Genomic DNA, 18,544 nt, shown 5'->3' on the forward strand with positions numbered 1-18,544 from the left:
ATAAAAAACATGAAAATAAAATAATTTTGACCTATAGAAAATATGGAACGTTCCAAAACTCGTGTTTTGAAAGTCAGCATTACATGAATGCTCAAACCCTATTAGAATAGTAATGGAAAGAAAGTAAGAAGAAATTTCATTTACAAGTAAAAACGTAAGTTCAAAGAAAGTATTATCGTGCTGAATACAACTCAACGCAATAAGAAAATACGAACAATTAAAATTTATTAAAAACGTGAGACTGGCTTAGCTTTAGGGAATCTATCCTTAACGTGTTACATCAATAAATAAAGAAGGAAAAAAACCAAAAATGTTTGTCAGGGGATACCTAAAAGCCATTCACATAATTCGATATCCATTCCTTTTTTTTTCCTGCACCCAAGGCATGTGGAAGTTCCTGAGCCAGGGATCAAACCCTCACCTCAGCAGCGACCCAAGCCACTACAGAGACAATGCCGGATTGTGCCACGGCGGGAACTCCTCCATTCCTTTTTAAGTCTATGTAGAAACTATCTAAACATGATTTTTTTAAAAAAAAAAAACTGCCTAAAACAACATTAAAAATCTGCACCTATTCAAATCAGAAACAAGATGTAAAGACGCTCTGACAACTATTATTGATGAATTATTTGGCAATTCCACCTAAAGAAATAAGTCAAGAAAATAAAATAAGCACTGCATCTATGAAAACAAAGAGGCGAAATTACATTTATTGGAGGATATGCGTATACATCAGAACTCTCAAGATACTCTGTTAAAAAATACTAGAATTGGAGTTCTTGTTGTGGCTCAGCAAGTTAAGCATCTGACTAGTATTCCATGCAGATGCGGGTTCGATCCCTGGCCTCCCTCAGTGGGCTAAGGATCGGACATCACCATAACCTGTGGTGTAGTTAGCAGATGTGGCTTAGAGCCGGTGTTACTGTGACTGTGGTGTAGCTTCAATTCAACCCCTAGCCTGGGAACTTCCATGTGCCATGGAGGTGGCTGTGAAAAAATAAAAAATTAAAGTACTAGTATTTACAAGAGTATTAGAACAATGATGGGACACCAGACGAACATACTCAACAGTCTTTCTCTAAACTAGAGCCTTAGGTCAAGTTCCCTGGAAAATGGACTCTGAAATTCACACACGGCAACAACATAGACGCCAGGCAGCAGGACGAGGCGGGAAGCTAGCTGGTGATGCGGCTGTAACGGAGGCCTCGGCCTGTCCCCTGGTGGACGTGTCCCCTGGTGGATGTATCCCAGGCATGAAGCATGCAAACCAAGTCTGTTTTATCACACGTCCCAGTCAAGGGCTGTGGCCCTGGCGGGGACGAACCATCTTGGGTGCAGCGGCCTCCCTTGGCAGAGGGCGGTGTCTCGAGGGAGCCATGGCTGTGGTCTGTGAATGGGGTGAGCCCCTCGCCACAGCCCCAACCGCAGGGCACACCTTGAGCAGCACAGGCCGGGTGCCACACGCAGGTCCAGAGCTCCTTGAAGGCTCTGCTCGTTGGGCAGTTGCCCCTCAGCCCTCCTTCGGGGCCAGACCCAGCGTGGAGCTCCAGTCTGTCCCTTCCTCTGTGAGTTCCCAGGAGGGGCCCAACAGAGTCCCGCCTGGTCCCGCCTGTGCAGCTCGCTTGGGACCTTCACCGTGGACCCCTCCTGATCTACAGGCACCCCTTTATGACTCAGCGGGTCAGAGAGGATCCAGCTCCTGCTGGTCGGTCCTGGCCGTGTGGTCCGCGGATGCCCCACGGCAAGGCCCTCTGTCCACAGCAGGACCAAGGTCAAGTCCGGAGCTGCTGTGCAAATGGTCTCCGAGTCTCCTGTTGAAGGCAGGCTTCACGACCTTGGGGTCTACAGCGTGATGACCCTACTGAGGCTGATAAACCCCCACCATATCCCACCTCCAATACCGTAGGCGTGAGACCTGTCCATCTGCCTGCCCCAGGCACAAGGGCGGCTTGCACGCCAGCTGAGAATTTCTACAGCGTCTTTCGTGCTCTGGGACCCGTCAAAGCTGGCGGCCTCCCATGTCCCCCAGGAAGCGAGTCAGAGCTGGACCCCCACGTGTGGAAGGTGCGACCTTCAGACCAAGGAGGCCCCAGAGTGCTGCCCTTCCTCCCTCTCAGTGGTGGCAGGTGCAGGTGGCAGCGTCTGCTCTTGGCTTCAGGAGGCCCCTGCGTGGAGCGGACCCCTCAGCCCCTGAGAGGGATGTGCCGGTGTGCTGGCCCCGAGGCCGGCGGGCTCAGGCGTCCTCTCCAAGACCCCAGCACATGTGCCGCCGCTTGTTCCATCAGGTCAGGCTAACGTGATCGCTGACACGGCGGGCCGGGCCGTGCGAGAGGGTGAGGTCCATCCAAGATGGTTCGGCCCCCTCGGCGGCGGGGGAACCCGAGAGGAGGGTTTGCACAGCCCTGGGGGGACCGGAGGTGAACACGGCGGCTCCTCCCGCGAGAACAGAACGGTCGCTGGTGGGAACGGGAGACAACCTCTCCGCCAGAACGCGGCCGATGCCCTGAGCGGGGGTGAGTCATTCTCCCGCAGAGCCGCCACTCCTGGATGGGGCTGCGGCACAGGTTCCTACGTGACTGCGTCTGCGGAAGTGCCCTGTCGTCCCCCAGACCCCACCGGTTTATCCAGGGGCTGAATTCCGTGAGGATGGTGGGGACCACGCCCCCGGAATCTTCTAGGTCTTCGGGGGGGGGGGGTCTCCTCTCTGCCTTTCCTCCCAGGGGCTGAGCTTGCTCTTGGGGGTGGCAGTCACTGCCGAGGCTGACTTGCCTCTCTCCCCCTAAGGAATCAAAAATTGGATTCTTCCAACTGCATTTATGCACGTCCATCCTTTTGCCCCTGTGAGAGCCTGTTGTGAGACTGGAACTCTGCCTGTTACCTGCGGCTCTGCGCGAGCAGGGAGGCTGGGATGACTCTGTACACCCCACCACACCCCTATAAATCTCAGCTCTGAGCCTGTGCCAAACAGTCGTGGAAAAGTGGGGATAGCATCCCCCCCCCACTGAAGTTGCCTGAGTAACTGGCTGAGACCCCCCTGCAAAGACAGGGCAGCTCCACAAACATATGCATGGGGTGGCCAGTCCTGCTTCTGCCTTGGGCTGCCCCTCAGCTGGCGCTGCTGAGGCTGAAATCGAGCTCAGGCTTGGAAACCGGACAGGGATCATGACGTCTCATGGGGGCGGGGGGCAGCCCCCAGGACGGACCCCATCCCCTTTACGATGGTCTCGAGAGCATCCGGAGGGCTGGCTCCCCCTCGGCAGCAGCCAGTGCTGCGACCGGACAGGTCATGGGTCCCATGGGCGGGGGTGGGGGATGGGGTGAAGCAGACCCCTCCCGAGAGGGTGGTGATTCTCCTGCAAGGCAGAGACCGCTGCATCACCAAGTGGGGTGTTGGGAGTTGAGCCCCAAAAAGATTTGTTGGGATCGTAACCCACGGGAACTCAGAATGTGACCTTCCTTGGAGATGGGATCTTTACACAGGTCATCGAGTTAAAGTGAGGTCACTGGGGGGCCCCTGAGCAGGGGGCATTGGGGGAGAGACAGGCACAAGGGGACCACATGAAGATGGGGCAGAGGTCAGAGCGATGCTTCTAGGAGCCAGGAAGGCCCAGACGCCGGCACCCTGGAAATCAGGGGGTACAGGGAGTGTGTTCCCTGGCACAGCCCGGCAGGGGCCAGCCCCTCGGTCCTTGACCACGCACCCCAGCCTCCAGAACCACGAGATGAAAACGCCTGATGCTCAAGCCGCCAGGCCTGTGGGCTTTGTTTCCACCTGGGGACACTGATCCACAGCGGAGGCACCTGCCCTTAGCGGGGAGTGGCCAGCTCCGTGACCCTGGGCAGCTGGGCTTCTGCCTGGTGTCCCAGCTGGCCCCCCAGTCGGGAAGCCAGCTCCGAGCGCAGACCAACACAGGGAGCCCTCGGGCAGGGCTCTGGGACAGCAGCCGGCAAGGGATGAGGCCGAGGGGCCGGGCGCAGCCTCCGCACGACCTCAGCAGAGCCTGTGGACCGAGGGCCTGGGGCCTCCATGGCCAGTGCTGTGGGGTTGAGGGAGGCGGCCGCCCTGGGCGGGGTGCGAGTCCCTCACAAGGAGCAGGAATAGGGCCACACTCAGCGCAGTTGGTGAGCGAGTCCTGGCTCCCAAAACACTCCACTGGGGAACCAGACACAGAAGGGACAGACTGGCAGAGGCCGAGAAGCTCGTCCCCTCAGAAGCAAGTCCCAGACCTGGTCCCAGCTGCTTCCAGGGTCCCATCACAGGAGTTTGCACCTGGCCTTTAAGTGCAGCGCAGCCCCCACTCAGCCTCAGGCACCGCCCAGCACCAGCACCAGCACCAGCCACCGGACCCCACGGGCTCCAACCACGTCATTCCCTCTGCCCATCGGGCTCCCGAGACGGGGCACCACCCACTGCACGTCCTTCCGCTGATGTCACACCCGGAGTCGGGGGTGGAAGTGCCCCTGTCCCAGAGCTCATCACCTCTCCACCTGCACCAGCCTCAATGGTCGGTCCCGCCTTGAATCCCATCTTAGCCTCTGTTTCCTGGGACCACGCCCGGGCCAAGGTTCTGGGAAATACACTGGGCTTGGAGGTTTGGGACAGAAGGATTTAGGAGGCAGGAGAGGGTTCTCTTGGGAACAGCGCTGTGCGTGACCAAACCCAGGATGACTGGGCGGGGAGAAGCGTTCGGGGACACGGAGGCTCTGAGAACAAGCCAGTTGCACAGCGATGGCCCCACAAGTGCCCCAAATTGGAGCCAGGGGCCGGACCTGGGGACCCCCTGTTGGTTAGTCGCTGGACGTGGTCTCCTCCCCTGGAGGCATCAAAACCTCAGAAGAGGCAGCCCTCGAACTGGCCGAGGGGAGGCTGCTGGCGGCCACCAGGTGAGGGGGCAGGCACCTCGGTCCTGCGGGGCCTCCATGTGGCTCACTGTCCAGGCGACCAGCAGGCCAGCTGTGAACAGAGCCCACTCGCCCCGGCTGCGACATCCCTGAACCGAAGAAGACGCAGCAGGAGGGGACCTGACCCCAACAAAGGACAGGACCCGAGGTGGAGGCTCATGGGGAGACGCCGAGTCTCTGGACGAGCTGGCCCTCTGCCGTCCAAGGCCAGCCCTCCTCGGGGTAATCTGCAGGCTGGTCACTCCACCCAGGTCCCACTTTTCCACTCTGAAGTTTAGTTATAAAGAATCGGTGTGCAGGGATTGCTGGAACTTTCTGCAAAATGTTCAGGTTTACCCCGAAGCCCCGCTAACCGACAGGCCTGAGGTGGTGCATAGGATGTGACCAGTGGATGGACGAGAGGAACCAGAAGCCAGCCAAGGACACGGGAAGCTGGTAGAGGAAGATGCGGCCTGGCCACGGAGCGGGGGTGGAGGGCTCACGTCACGGTGGTGCTGCCGCGGGTGGCGGGACGGAGGGAGGAAAACGCACGTCGCCCTTACTTCACGCCCACATGAAATGAACCCAACCTGGTTTAAAGGACTAGAAGGCAAAACAGAAAAACCCAGGAGGAAAAAAAAAAAAGACTCCATTTGAATAATTTCAGATGAAGTTGATACTTCCAAGCAAGAGAAGAAGCCCACCCACAATAAAACAGAGAGTCCCAGCAGCTCGGCGGTTACAAACCCGACCAGCACCCATGAGGACACGAGTTCGATTCCCGGCCTCACACAGTGGGTTAAGGATCCGGCATTACCGTGAGCTATGGTGTAGGTCACAGACGCGGCTCGGATCCCGCGTTGCCATGGCTGTGGTGTAGCCCTGCGGCTATGGCTCTGATTCGACCCCCAGCCGGGACCCTCCATATGTGCCCCTAAAAAATAAATAAATAAATAAAGGGAAAGACAAAAAGATTCAACCAAGTCCAAATTTTACATCCTCTACTGCAAAATAAAATATGTTAGTATTTCTTAAGTATTATGTCAGCATATTACATATTAAATATAAAAATCTTTAATTAATGTACTAAAAAGATAGTAGTATTAGGTCAAAAGACAAACGCCAGGGTGACTGCATTTTACCCCCAAAGCTGTCCCTCCAAAGGCAGCAGAAGGCACTTGTGTCCCCGCAAACAGGCGGTTTAATTCGCACCTGAACAAACAAGCTCTGGCCCATTGAAAACACAGAGGATAAATGGAGGGTTCCCAGACGTGCAAACGGAACCGTGGGTCAGAGATGCTCGCGCTCTTTCACAGCGAGAGGATGCAAATCAGAACAAAAGTCAAACACCAAAGACCAAAGAGATATGCGGCAGGGGGCGGGGCGGGGGGGGGTCCCCAAGCAGGAGGCGGGGCAGCCGGGGGGGGGGGGTGGGTTGGGGGGGAACCCACCACATCTGAGCCACGCTGCCACCCGGCCCTGCTGCGTCCTGGCCGCTTCCCGGCCGCGGCGGTTCAGCAGAAGCGCTTCCTGGGCAAGGACATATGTACATGAATGTTTATGAGAACGGTTTGCACCGGCCAGAGAGGGAAACAGCCAGAATGTTTATAAACCAGGGCCTCCTCGTGATGGGAAACTACCCACAGACAGAAGGCGCCGGGTCTGCGGCTTTGGCTTGAAGGCGTAATTGTCACAGAGATGAATTGTGAGCAAATGGCACAGTCTCGTGTATGGTGTCCCGCAGCTTCGTGCACAGAACGTGTGCCTCCGTGTGTGACCACGTGTGAGCTGTGCGCCCGCAGGGCTGGGGCTGCAGGCCGGTGGCCGGTGCCTGGGAGTGTCCCCAGGCACCTCTTAACGTCAGGTGGGGTCCTGGCATCAGGCGTTCATCACAGCGGCTGACTTCTCGCCCTGACAAGGGGAGGCGCCCCCACCAGCATCCTCAGGGCAGAGCCGCTGTGCTGCATCTGGTCTGCAGGGGGCGCGGGGGGCAGAGGGCAGGCCCCGCCCCCAGCCCCCTCCCAGCCCCCCTCCCAGGCCTGCAGCCGATTGGCTGGAAACCTCGCGTCACTGCACCTTTTCTTCACGTGCACGTTGGGTTAATAGCTCCCACACCAAGCGGGGGCAGGGGGGACAGCGCTGCCCCCTGGCGGTTCTCAGGACCACCTCACCAGCCACCAGCGTGGGATCCCTCCCTGCCCTCTCTGGACTGTTCCGGGTACCTGCTCCTTAACTGGCCTGGAGCCAAGCACTGGTCCCCCATCCAGGGCCCCCAGACCTGGAGGATGGGGGACAGATTTCCAAGTGAATAAGACGTAGGTGCTGCAGGTGCCAACTTCAGAGGAAGCCCCTGACCTGACGGGCGGGTCTGGAAGGGTCTGGGACTCACGGATGGAGCCAGGTGGGAGGGAGTGAAGAAACTTTCTAAGGGGAGTTCCCACTGCGGCTCAGCGGGTTACGTACCCATGAGGTTGTGGGTTTGATCCCTGGCCTCGCTCAGTGGGTTAAGGATCTGGCGTTGCCCTGAGCTGTGGTGTAGGTCGCAGATGCGGCTCGGATCCCACCTTGCTGTGGCTGTGCTGTAAGCCGGCAGCTGCAGCTTCGATGGGACCCCTAGCCTGGGAACCTCCATATGCCACAGGTGAGGGCTTAGAAGGGAGGAAGGAAGGGAGGAAAGGAAATGTGGAAGGTCTGAGGCTGACCTCGGAGCTCTTGAGAGCCGGGGACCACAAGCAGAAGACTCCAGAAGGGACTCGGGAACACCCCCGTCAGACACCACCCCCACCTCCGTAGGGGCGGCGGGATACGACCGCAGGGAGCCCTGCCCGCGGAGGGCGCACGGAGGCCCGCGGCCGGAGGGGAGGAGGCCCGCGTCTGGACGGGCAGGGTCTCCCACCGTGACGGTGGGCCTTCTGGCTCCTTTTGGCTCTGTCTATTTTTCATTACCTTTTAGTCTATAGCGCTTGTGAATGTTTACCACGTTTCCTCGCGTGTCTCTCTTCTGTCCGGAGCCTCCATCTTATCTCACGTTGGTCTAACCTGCTGACAGTTACTGTGATTTGTGATCAGATTAAATCTCACTTTCCATGTTCTGTTTTCTGTGCTTGATTTTCCACTTGTTCTAGAGAAAAACTCTCTCTTATTCCATTTTTTTCCTCCACTGGCTTGAAATACTGCCACGCTGTCGCCAATCTTCTCTCGATTGTCTGCAGATTTAAGCCTACACTTGTCTGGCAGTGTTGAGACTCGGTCCAGGCGCAAATGCCCTCGGAAGAGGACAAAACCCACGGCATCATCACCTCCCCCCCCCCACCTCTCCCCCAAGCCCCCCTCCCCCCACGCCCCCCCACGCCTCCCACCCCCCACACCTCCCCCCCAACCACACCTCCCCTCTCCCCCCACGCCTCCCCTGTTGGTTGCACGTGGAATTTGAGTTTCAGGCTGTTAGCATGTTTATCGTCAATACCGGTTTCACCTTCGTGATGTGCGAATGTGCCTGCCCCCCATCCTCCCCTGTGGAGCAGGAACGGCAGCCCTGACCCACAGCTCTGCTGTCAGGATTAGGGCAGACGGCCCGTGTGGCAGCCAACAGCAACAACAAGGAGAACCGTCTCCAGCAGCCCCTGGGCTCCCTTCCTTCTTGCTAAGACGTATCTTCTAGCGACTCTGTCAGAGTCGGTGGACGGTGGGAGAAAATGTCTTTTTACTCACACAGAAGTAACCAATTATCCAGGGATGTCGCCCCAGAGCCGGGAGGATTTTGCTGCCCTCTTACTTCCAACGTGGAAAAGACAGGGCTCGATCTGGCCCCTGTTCTTTGTCAACGACACTCCTACCCTCCTCCAAACTCGGAAGCCTCTAGGGTGCTCTCTGTGTCATCAGGGATCCGGGTCGCACTTTCGTGTGTCAGAAGCGAGTTCCGGGGTTTTTCTTTGTACCTATCCTGCTCGGCAGCTGGTGCTCTCCTTTGGTGAGGTCGATTTACCGCTGGAAAAGTGCCCGGCCCTGCCTCCCCCTTTCTGTCTCCTGGAACCCCAGCAGAGGGACACAGGGACTTCCGGACCTGCCCTCCACATCCCAGCCTGACCTGTGCTCCCCAGTTCCGCACCTGGTACCCCTTCTCAGGACCCCTGGCCCCATCTCCCAGCCCTCTGCCTCTCCCACGGCGTCGCCACTCTTCACTCAGCCTATCTGCACACACGCCACTGGCTTGTTGCTAACGATCTCTCCAACCCCAGGCTTCTCGGCGTCTCTGAAACGCCACCGGTCCCATCTCTCGGGACCTCGACCCACTTGCTCTGGGTCCTCTCTGCTGCCTCCTTTGTCCTCGGGGAGCTTCACCTCCCTCAGAAACTGGGTGATGCCTGGTGGAAAACTCACCTTGGCAGTGGTGCCTCCCCGTGGCACACCTGCTGGACCGTTTGCCACAACTCTTGGGGTGACAAGCCCCCTCGTGACCAAACGTCCGTCGGCTCTGGATCCTCTTCACAAAGAAGCCTCATCCTTGGCCTGCTGAGTCCATTTCATCAAGAATCCCCCGCCCTCACTACCTCCCCAGCTCCCTCTCGGCAACTTTCCGTCCTCTCCTTGACCTCACCCGACGGCTATACACGCCCAGCTGTCCCTGTGGGTGCAGAATTGAGCCCAGTCTCTCTCTCCTATTGCAATAGTCTCGAATAAAGCCTTCCTTGCCACTTTTCAGAGTGGCCAGTGTGATGGGTTTTCTCTTACAAAGGGAAGGAAGGCTAACGCGCTGGCTGAGACTGAACTTCTATCTTCCGTGAGAGTGGGACGGGCAGGGCCGCCTGGCTGGGGCTGGACAAGGGGGCACGTCCCTCCTCCCAGGGTCACCGGACAGCAGGACATGCCCTGTCTCCTTGAACCGAGATCCCAGTCATTGACCCCGGTCCGGGCAGAGCTTTGGCCACGGAGCCTGACCCAAGGTGGGGGTGGCAAGGGGGGTGCAAGCGTCACTGATCACGGCCCAGGTGAGGAAGTTTCACTTACGTACATGCACTGATGTTTCTCAGGAGGTCAAGAAAACAGCTCACACGGAGCGGAGGGAGACGTCAGGAAATGGAGGCCCTTCCTGCGCCCTGAGCAGGACCCGCTTGCGTCCTGGGGTGCCCCACACGCAGGGGCGGATGTTCCTACCCTGAGACCAGCTGTCCCCACTCGCTTTTGTTAGAAGCCTGCAGCCATGGACAGAATGTGGAAATAGCCTCTAACAGGAGAGCATCTGGCTCGGGGCTGGGGAAGAAAGGACCACGGGTGGGGGGGGGCACATTCCGAGGACCTCTGACCTTAGCCGAGCACTCTCTCTTCTGTTGGCCGCACCCACAGCACATGGAAGTTCAGGGCCAGGGATTGAATCGAAGCTGCAGCTGCAACCTACCCCACAGCTGTGCCAGATCCTTAACCCACTGTGCCACAGCAGGAACTCTGAGTACTCTCTTTTTTGGAAGGAAAAATTTATAGCTCAGGAAACCAGAAAGACCAAAAATAAAAAACCGCTCTGCCCTATCCAAGGCCAATTGCAACACATCGAATTTGTGCAGATAGGCGAAGAAATTGTTCCTGAAAAAAAAGTGCAAATTGCTACTTCGCTGCATGTAAATGAACCACTAATTGCTTTTTGCAAACAATATTTATGCAAATGGTCCCACACTCTGCAAAGCTGCGTAGATAATCCACTCGCATCCTCACTCAGCACCATCCTCCCCTCCTCCCCAGAGCTGCCGAAGAGCAGGAAGCCCACCGCCCACTTTCCTGTCTTCTTTCTCTGGTTCCTGGGGCCCTCTCTGCCGCCTCCCTCCCCCTCGGCCCCAAACCTCTGCTCCAGGCTCCCTGTGTGTGCGAGAGTCCTGCCTTCCACACGCCAGGTCCTGTTAAATCTCCGAGGCAATTTGAGAACAAAAGGCTTAACAGCTCGCCCTGCAGGCACAGCAGGCACTACTCCATCAGCAAAGAAAATCTAGGAATTTGGGGAAAGTTTTTGCAAGACATATCACAATTTTCCTAATACGTAAAGACTTTCTAAAAAAGTCAATAAGAGAAGGGCTCACAGTCAGCAGAAGGAAATTTTCCAGCAGGATGAATCCTTATAGAAAATAAGACCAACTGATTCTTAAACACGCGAAAGCAATCTTTAAACCACTCACCCAAAGAACTGGACACTAAAGCTACCCGAAGAGGACTCGGGGCAGCTCAGGACAGTGGAAGCTGCCTTGGTCTGCATTGCCCCACAGAGCATCCGCAATCGATGCAGAACGAGAGCAATTAACACCACACGGAGGAGTTCCCGTCGTGGCACCGTGGAAACACATCTGACTAGGAACCATGTGGTTGTGGGTTCCATCCCTGGCCTCGCTCAGTGGGTTAAGGATCCGGTGTGGCCGTGAGCTGTGGGGTAGGTTGCAGATACGGCTCGGATCTGGTGTTGCTGTAGCTGTGGTGTAGGCTGTCAGCTGTAGCTCTCATTAGACCCCTAGCCTGGGAACCTCCACATGCCACCGGTGTGGCCCTAAAAAGCAAAACAAAAACAAACAAACAAAAAAAAACACATGGAATCCGTGCCCTTGGCACAACCAGAAGACAGGGACGCCCAATTTCAAAACACCCTCAGTTGTGAAAGGAAAAGACAAAAGCACAAGAGATCTCAGCAGGTGTTTCCCACGCTTTGCAGCCCAGGCGTGACTCTGGGAGGAGGGGGAGATGAGAGCCAGGGCTGGGGGTGCAGTCGGGGCAGAACCGAGGGGACCCGGGCAGCCCCACGTGTCATGCACTGAACGCGCCTCAGACAGAGCAGACTGACTGCAGAGGCGGGACCTGAAAGCACGTCCGTCTGGGGACCTCATCGAACTGACAAGCTTTTGCACAGCGAAGGAAACCACAAGCAAAAGGAAAAGACACCTGCGGGGCGGGAGAAAGTATCTGCAAGTGATGGACTCACCACGGCTCCATCTCCAAAATACACACACAGCTCACGTGACGCAACAAAAACGCAAAGAACCCAAATGGAAAATGGGACATTTCTCGAAAGAAGACGCACAGATGGCTTACAGGCACATGAAAAAAATCCTCAACATCGCTAATTATTACAGAAATGAGACTCAAAACTCCAGTGAGGTACCACCTCACACTGGTCAGAGTGGGCATCATGAGTAAGTCTACAAACAACAAATGCTGGAGGGGGTGCGGGGCAAAGGGACCCTCCCACACTGTTGGTGGGAGTGTAAGCTGGTGCAACCACTCTGGAGAACAATACGCAGGCTCCTCAGAAAACCAAATATAGAACAACCATGTGACCTAGCAATCCCACTCCGGCGTATATCCACGGAAAACTTTCCTTCAAAAAGACACACTCGGAGTTCCCGTCGTGGCGCAGTGGTTAACGAATCCGACTAGGAACCATGAGGTTGCGGGTTCGTTCCCTGCCCTTGCTCAGCGGGTTAACGATCCGGCGTTGCCGTGAGCTGTGGTGTAGGTTGCAGACGCAGCTCGGATCCCGCGTTGCTGTGGCTCTGGCGTAGGCCGGTGGCTACAGCTCCGATTCAACCCCTAGCCTGGGAACCTCCATATGCCGCGGGAGCGGCCCAAGAAATAGCAACAACAACAACAACAACAACAAAAGACAAAAAAAAAAAAAAAAAGACACACGCACCCTTATGTTCATTGCAGCACTATTCACAGTAGCCAAGACATGGAAACAACTTAAACGTCCACGCACAGATGGATGGATTAGGAAGATGTGGTATGTGTATACATAATATTATTCAGCCATAAAGAAGAATGAAGTAATGCCATTTGCAGCAGCATGGTAGCAACGAGAGGTTCTCATACTAAGTGAAAGATTGTATCACACAGAGAAATACAAATACCATAGGATATCACTGATATGTGGAATCTCAAATATGGCACAAGCGAACCTTTCTACAAATCGGAAGCAGACTCACAAATATAGAGAACAGACCTGTGGTTGCCGGGGGTGGGGGTGGGAGAGGCATGGACGGGGAGTTTGGATTTAGCAGATGCAAACTATGACATTTGGAAAGAATACACAGCAAGGCCCCGCTACACAGCACAGGGACCTCTATTCAATCTCCTGTGATAGACCCTGACGGAAAACAGTATGAAAAAGAATGTATGTGTATGACATACGTGTGTGAGAGCCATTTTTCTGTGCAGAGGAAATTAGCACAATTTCACAATTTCCTCATTGTGAATCAAGTATACTTCAATAAAAAAATTTTTAAGTGCACATCTTTTTTTTTTTTAGGGCCACACCCACAGCATATGGAGGTTCCCAGGCTAGGGGTCCAATCAGAGCCGTAGCCGCTGGCCTACACCACAGCCACAGCAACATGGGATCTGAGCCACATCTGCGACCTACGCCACAGCTCACGGCAACGCCGGATCCTTAATCCACTGAGCGAGGCCATGGATCAAACCTGCAGCCTCATGGTTCCCAGTCGCATTCGCTAACCGCTGTGCCACGACGGGAACTCCAAGTGCCCATCTTGTGAAACCTGCGCTGATGCAAGAGGGGCACTGAACCAGGAATCTTGTTACCCACCCCAAACCCAGCCAACAAACAGATAAAAATCACCTCTGTTCTAAGTTACTACAGAAATAAGAACATGAAAATTGACGGAAAAAAAATGATTAAAAAAAAAAAAAAGAGTTCCCTTCGTGGCTCGGTGGTTAATGAACCCAACCAGGATCCATGAGGATGTGGGTTCGATCCCTGGCCTCGCTCAGTGGGTCTCAGTGGGTTAAGGATCTGGCGTTGCATGAGCTGCGGTGTAAGGCATGGGCGCAGCTGGGATCCTGCGGTGCTGTGGCTGCGGTGGAGGCCGGCGGCTGTGGGGATCTCCTGCTCACATCTGGGGTGAAGCAAATACCCTAAGACCAAATAATGCGTCCATGTCCAGTCCAGAGGCCCTCCAACATCAGGGCCACAGAAAACAGTTGCAAATATACAAGCACCTGGGAACTTCCAAACCAGGAGCCCTTCTTAAGGAAGCTTCTGGATGATGAACCGCATTCAACCCAGAGGATGACTCGGAAAACTTCAGCCAAAGGATGAACTCTGGGGGCGGGAGGAGGGCAGAAAACTCACTCACTCCTGTTACACGAGCGAGGTGTCCCCACGGGAGTAACGCGACGTCGAGAAGCAGGAGAGGAGAACGGCGAGATCATCGGTGCTGTGTGGACGGGAGCGGGCAGCGAGTGACCATCGAAAGCTGACAGGCCAGCAGAGGGCAAACAAACGGGAAGCTAAGGGCCCTTCGAAAGTATAAGCAGGAGTAAGTGGGGTGTTAAAGTCTGCTACTATTATTGTATTCCCATCGATGTCTTCTTTGATGTCTGTTAGTATTTGCTGTATATAATTCTAAATTCTTACACTGGGAATGTGAGTCTCTAGTCTGGACACCCGTCTCCAGACAGACTCTTATATAAAAAGAAAAATCAACTTCTTTCTTATTTAAGCCAGTATGTCTGAATTTACTTTTAGCAACCTAAGTCTTCCCGTAACTGATTCATGGAGTATCTCCAGTTATTTCTTCTGCTCAACTAAATGAATCTCCATCGCCACTTATTTTATTCATTTTTATTTGTTTTATCACAATCTCGTGTGTTTCTTAGCATTCTTTATTTGGGTTAAGTTTTCAAAAAGTATGAGGTTACTAGTATTTCTAAACAGTTCCAAGAAATAAAGAAATGATACTATTTTTTAAGAAAATAAAATAGAATAAAATAAAATAAAAGTATAAGCAGGAGTTCCCTGGTGATTAAGAACATAGTGTTGTCACAGCCTGTGCCTTGGGGTCGATCCCTGGCCCAGAGACTTCCACATGCCACAGGCACAGCCAAAAAAAAAAGTACAAGCACAGAAACGGGGGTCATCATGAGAATAAAAATGCAAACTCTTACAAAAACAACAAAAAAGGAGTAAAAAACACAACACATAGCAAACATTACAATATGCACTCAATTATAAAATATAATCACTGACACCAAACATGCAAGTCAGATTAATAAATGTTAATGGGCTTGACACAGCTCTTAGAAGGAAAGTCAGTTTGGCTCACAGCAACACCCTGCTGCACGCCCCGTAGCAGGGACACCACTGAAAAGGTGCGATAGACACACGGCAGCTGGAGGAAGGAGGTGGGCAAAGTGGACATCAGGACAGAAAGCACTGGACACGGCAGAGGAGGGCTTTTCATGCAAAAGACACAATTCACAACAAAAACAAAACAGTTACGCAGCAAATAGCACAACAGCCACCTGAGAAGGAAAAGCTTGAGGATTACAAGGAAACACAAGGAGAAAAGGGGGACACGGGTGACATCACCACCCAACAGGGCAGAGCATGTGGACGGATCTTATATTCACACACACACTCACACACACACTCACACACACACTCACACACGCACACACAGTGAGCCTGTGGAGAACCCTAAACACACCTTCTCAGGCACACACAGAACAGTCACAAAAACTGGTCGTGCACAAAGTCACAAAACGTCAGTTCCATGAAATAGAAATATTGTTGTCAAAAATCTCTGCTCACAATACCATCAAACTAGAAATTATTGACAAAATGAAAAAAACAAAAATGCCCTTCCCCTTAGACATTTTTTTGAAAACCTATTTAATAGTTCTTTGGAAGTTCCCGTTGTGGTGCAGCAGAAATGAATCCAACTAGGAACCGTGAGATTGAAGGTTTGATCCCTGGCCTCACTCAGTGGGTTAAGCATCCGGCGTTGCCATGAACTGTGGTGTAGGTCGCAGACACAGCTCAGATTCCACGTTGCTGTGGCTCTGGTGTGGGCCGGTGGCTACAGCTCTGACTGGACCCCTAGCCTGGGAACCTCCATATGCCGTGGGTGTGGCCCTAAAAGCCAAAAAAAAGAGGGGGGGGGATAAGATCAAATACGCAAAATAAGAAATGACAAGAAGAAACTCACCATTGGAGCAGAAGAAATACTCCATCATGGGACCAGTTTGCAGACATCTATGCAAATAAAATATAAAGTCCTGATTTAGGGGTTAAATTGAGTCCTCTGTCAAAAAAAAAAAAATGTTACTATTTGGGACATGAGATACCTACCTCAGTACTGCAGAATGTGACCTGATTTGGAAGTGGAGTTGTTGCTGATGTGATGAGTTTATGTGAAGTGCTGCAGAGCAGCTGCATAAACCACAATGAACTCACACAATGCAGGGCTGTGCAGCTTCAGAAAGAAGGGCAATGGTGGCCATGATTTAGTCCAGCACAGGATCCAGGCACACGCAGTGACGTCTGGGGGAACCAGGCACAGGCTTCCAAGAGTCCACTCCCAGTGGAGTCACACAGGCCACACCTAATCTTCCCATAGCTAATTGTGACGGCCCATATGAGACCTGGAAAGCTCATTAGGGCCCCAGTGCCAGGGTTTTATTCAGAACTACTCGTGTAGGTAGCCTCTATCCATCCATGGTTCAGCATAAACCACATTGTTTGCACAAATATTTTCGCCTTCTTACCAGTCCTAGAAGTAGTGGGAACTCCCCGGAAAGTTCCCTGTTCCCAGAGGTCAGACAAGAGTTGTCCTTTCCAGCAGTACTTTCTATGGAGAACTGTCACAGCCCCCTCTATGAACTCCTTTCTGCACAGAGAGTGGCTGAGCATTAGCTTCCAGAATTGATGAAAGAGATGGATTCTCAGATCCATGACTCAAAAGTTCTAGACAGAATCTAAAAAATCCATTGCACACATAATTATATCATAGTATAACTGCAGAACATCATGACAAAGAAAATATATTAACAGCAGAGAGAGAGAGAGAAAAGCAGATGTACTGGTGTATTTTCTCACAGTTCTGGAGGCTGGAAGTCCCAGATCAAGAAGGTGGCTGCCTTCTTGCTGTGTCTCCACATGTGTCCACCCACATCCCTGATATCTCTTCCATGTCTTATCAGGACATGGCCACGTTGGGTCAGGGCCCCACCCAAATGGGTTCATTTTAACTTAATCACCTTTTTAAAGATCATATGTCCAAAGGCTTACCTTCTGAGGTACTGGGGGTTGAAGCTTCAGCATATGAATTGAGGGAGAGAGGACACAATTCAGTTTAGCAGCAGATAACCTACAACAAAACTACAGTTAAACTGAGCACACGATTTTCTCAACAACAGTAATAGGAGTACAAGACAGGAAATGTCTTGCCAACTCTGAAAGAAGGTAATTGTCAACTTAGAATTTTATACCCAGCTAAATTATCAGTCAGAGTTGGAAACATATAGATAAACATTTCAACCAACAAAAACCAAAAGTTTAACATGCACACACCCTCACTGAAAGAACTACTAAAGGATATTCTTCAGAGAGAGGGAAAAAACTTAAACTAGAGGAATGAGCTTCAAGAAACAATGGTGGGGAGTTCCCATCATGGCTCAGTGGTTAACTAATCTGACTAAGAACCATGAGGTTGTGGGTTCGATCCCTGGCCTTGCTCAGTGAGTTAAGGATCCGGCATTGCTGTGAGCTGTGGTGTAGGTCACAGACACAGCTCGGATCCTGTGTTGCTGTGGCTCTGGTGTAGGCCAGTGGCTATAGCTCCGATTGGAGCCCTAGCCTGGGAACCTCCATATGCCGCAGAAGCGGCCCAAGAAATAGCAAAAAGCCAAAAAAAAAAAAAAAAAAAAAGAAAGAAACAATGGTGGGGGGGGAAGACACAATGAATCCAAACAAGATTAATAATTAGTAAATAATAACAATGACCAATTTTGTGATATAAAAATAAGATGAAACTAAAGTAGTTCACAATAACACATAAAACAGAATAGTATAACAGACATTGAAACACCCTAAAGTCCTTTAAATATTCTAGAGGTGTAGAGATTTGGATTGAATTTAGACTTTGGTAAGCCGTGTGTACATATTTTTAAACTCTTTAGAGTAAGCATTAAAAGAATAGAAACAGAACCTAAATAGAATCTAAAAAGTCTATACCATGTCAGTGAAGAAAAAATAGTAAAGAAAACTTAAAAAAATAAAGAAAAAAAAAACTAAAGAAAATTTAACCCAATAGAAAGTAGGAAAAGAAGGAAAGAACAAAGAAAAATCACAAATAAATAAAATGACAAAATCAAATTACAGAAATAAATCCAAATATGACAATAGGAGTTCCCACTATTGTGGTGCAATAGGATGGAGCACTGGGATGTAGGTTTGATCCGAAGTGAAGCACAGTGGGTTAAGGATCTGGCATTGTCACAGCTGTGGCTAAGGTCACAACTGTGGCTCAGATCTGATTCCTGACCCTGGGAACTCCATATGGCACAAGGTGGCCAAAAAAAAAAAAAAAATGACAATAGATTAAATGAATTGAATTTGCAAGTTGAAGTGGAGATGTGAGCAAATTGAATCCAGCTAGAGACTGTCATGAGAAAGACTCATAAAGTACAAGACCACAGAAAGTTTTCACTGCAAAAAGGAAGAATAAATAAATTTAGCAAATACTGCTTTATTTCCTTAAAGTTTATAAAGCTTCATGAATATCAAACAAAATAGATTTTAAGGGAAAAAGTACCAATGACAATTAAAAGAATTACTATAGAATGATGAACATAGATTAAAATATATAAAAATAAAAAATTTACAGTAGTA

The sequence above is a fragment of the Sus scrofa genome, chromosome 7 (assembly GCF_054392235.1).
Source record: "Sus scrofa isolate SSC_HxYL_T2T_F1_AM1 chromosome 7, Sscrofa_HxYL_maternal_Yorkshire_Landrace_v2.0, whole genome shotgun sequence".
Classification (NCBI taxonomy): Eukaryota; Metazoa; Chordata; class Mammalia; order Artiodactyla; family Suidae; genus Sus; species Sus scrofa.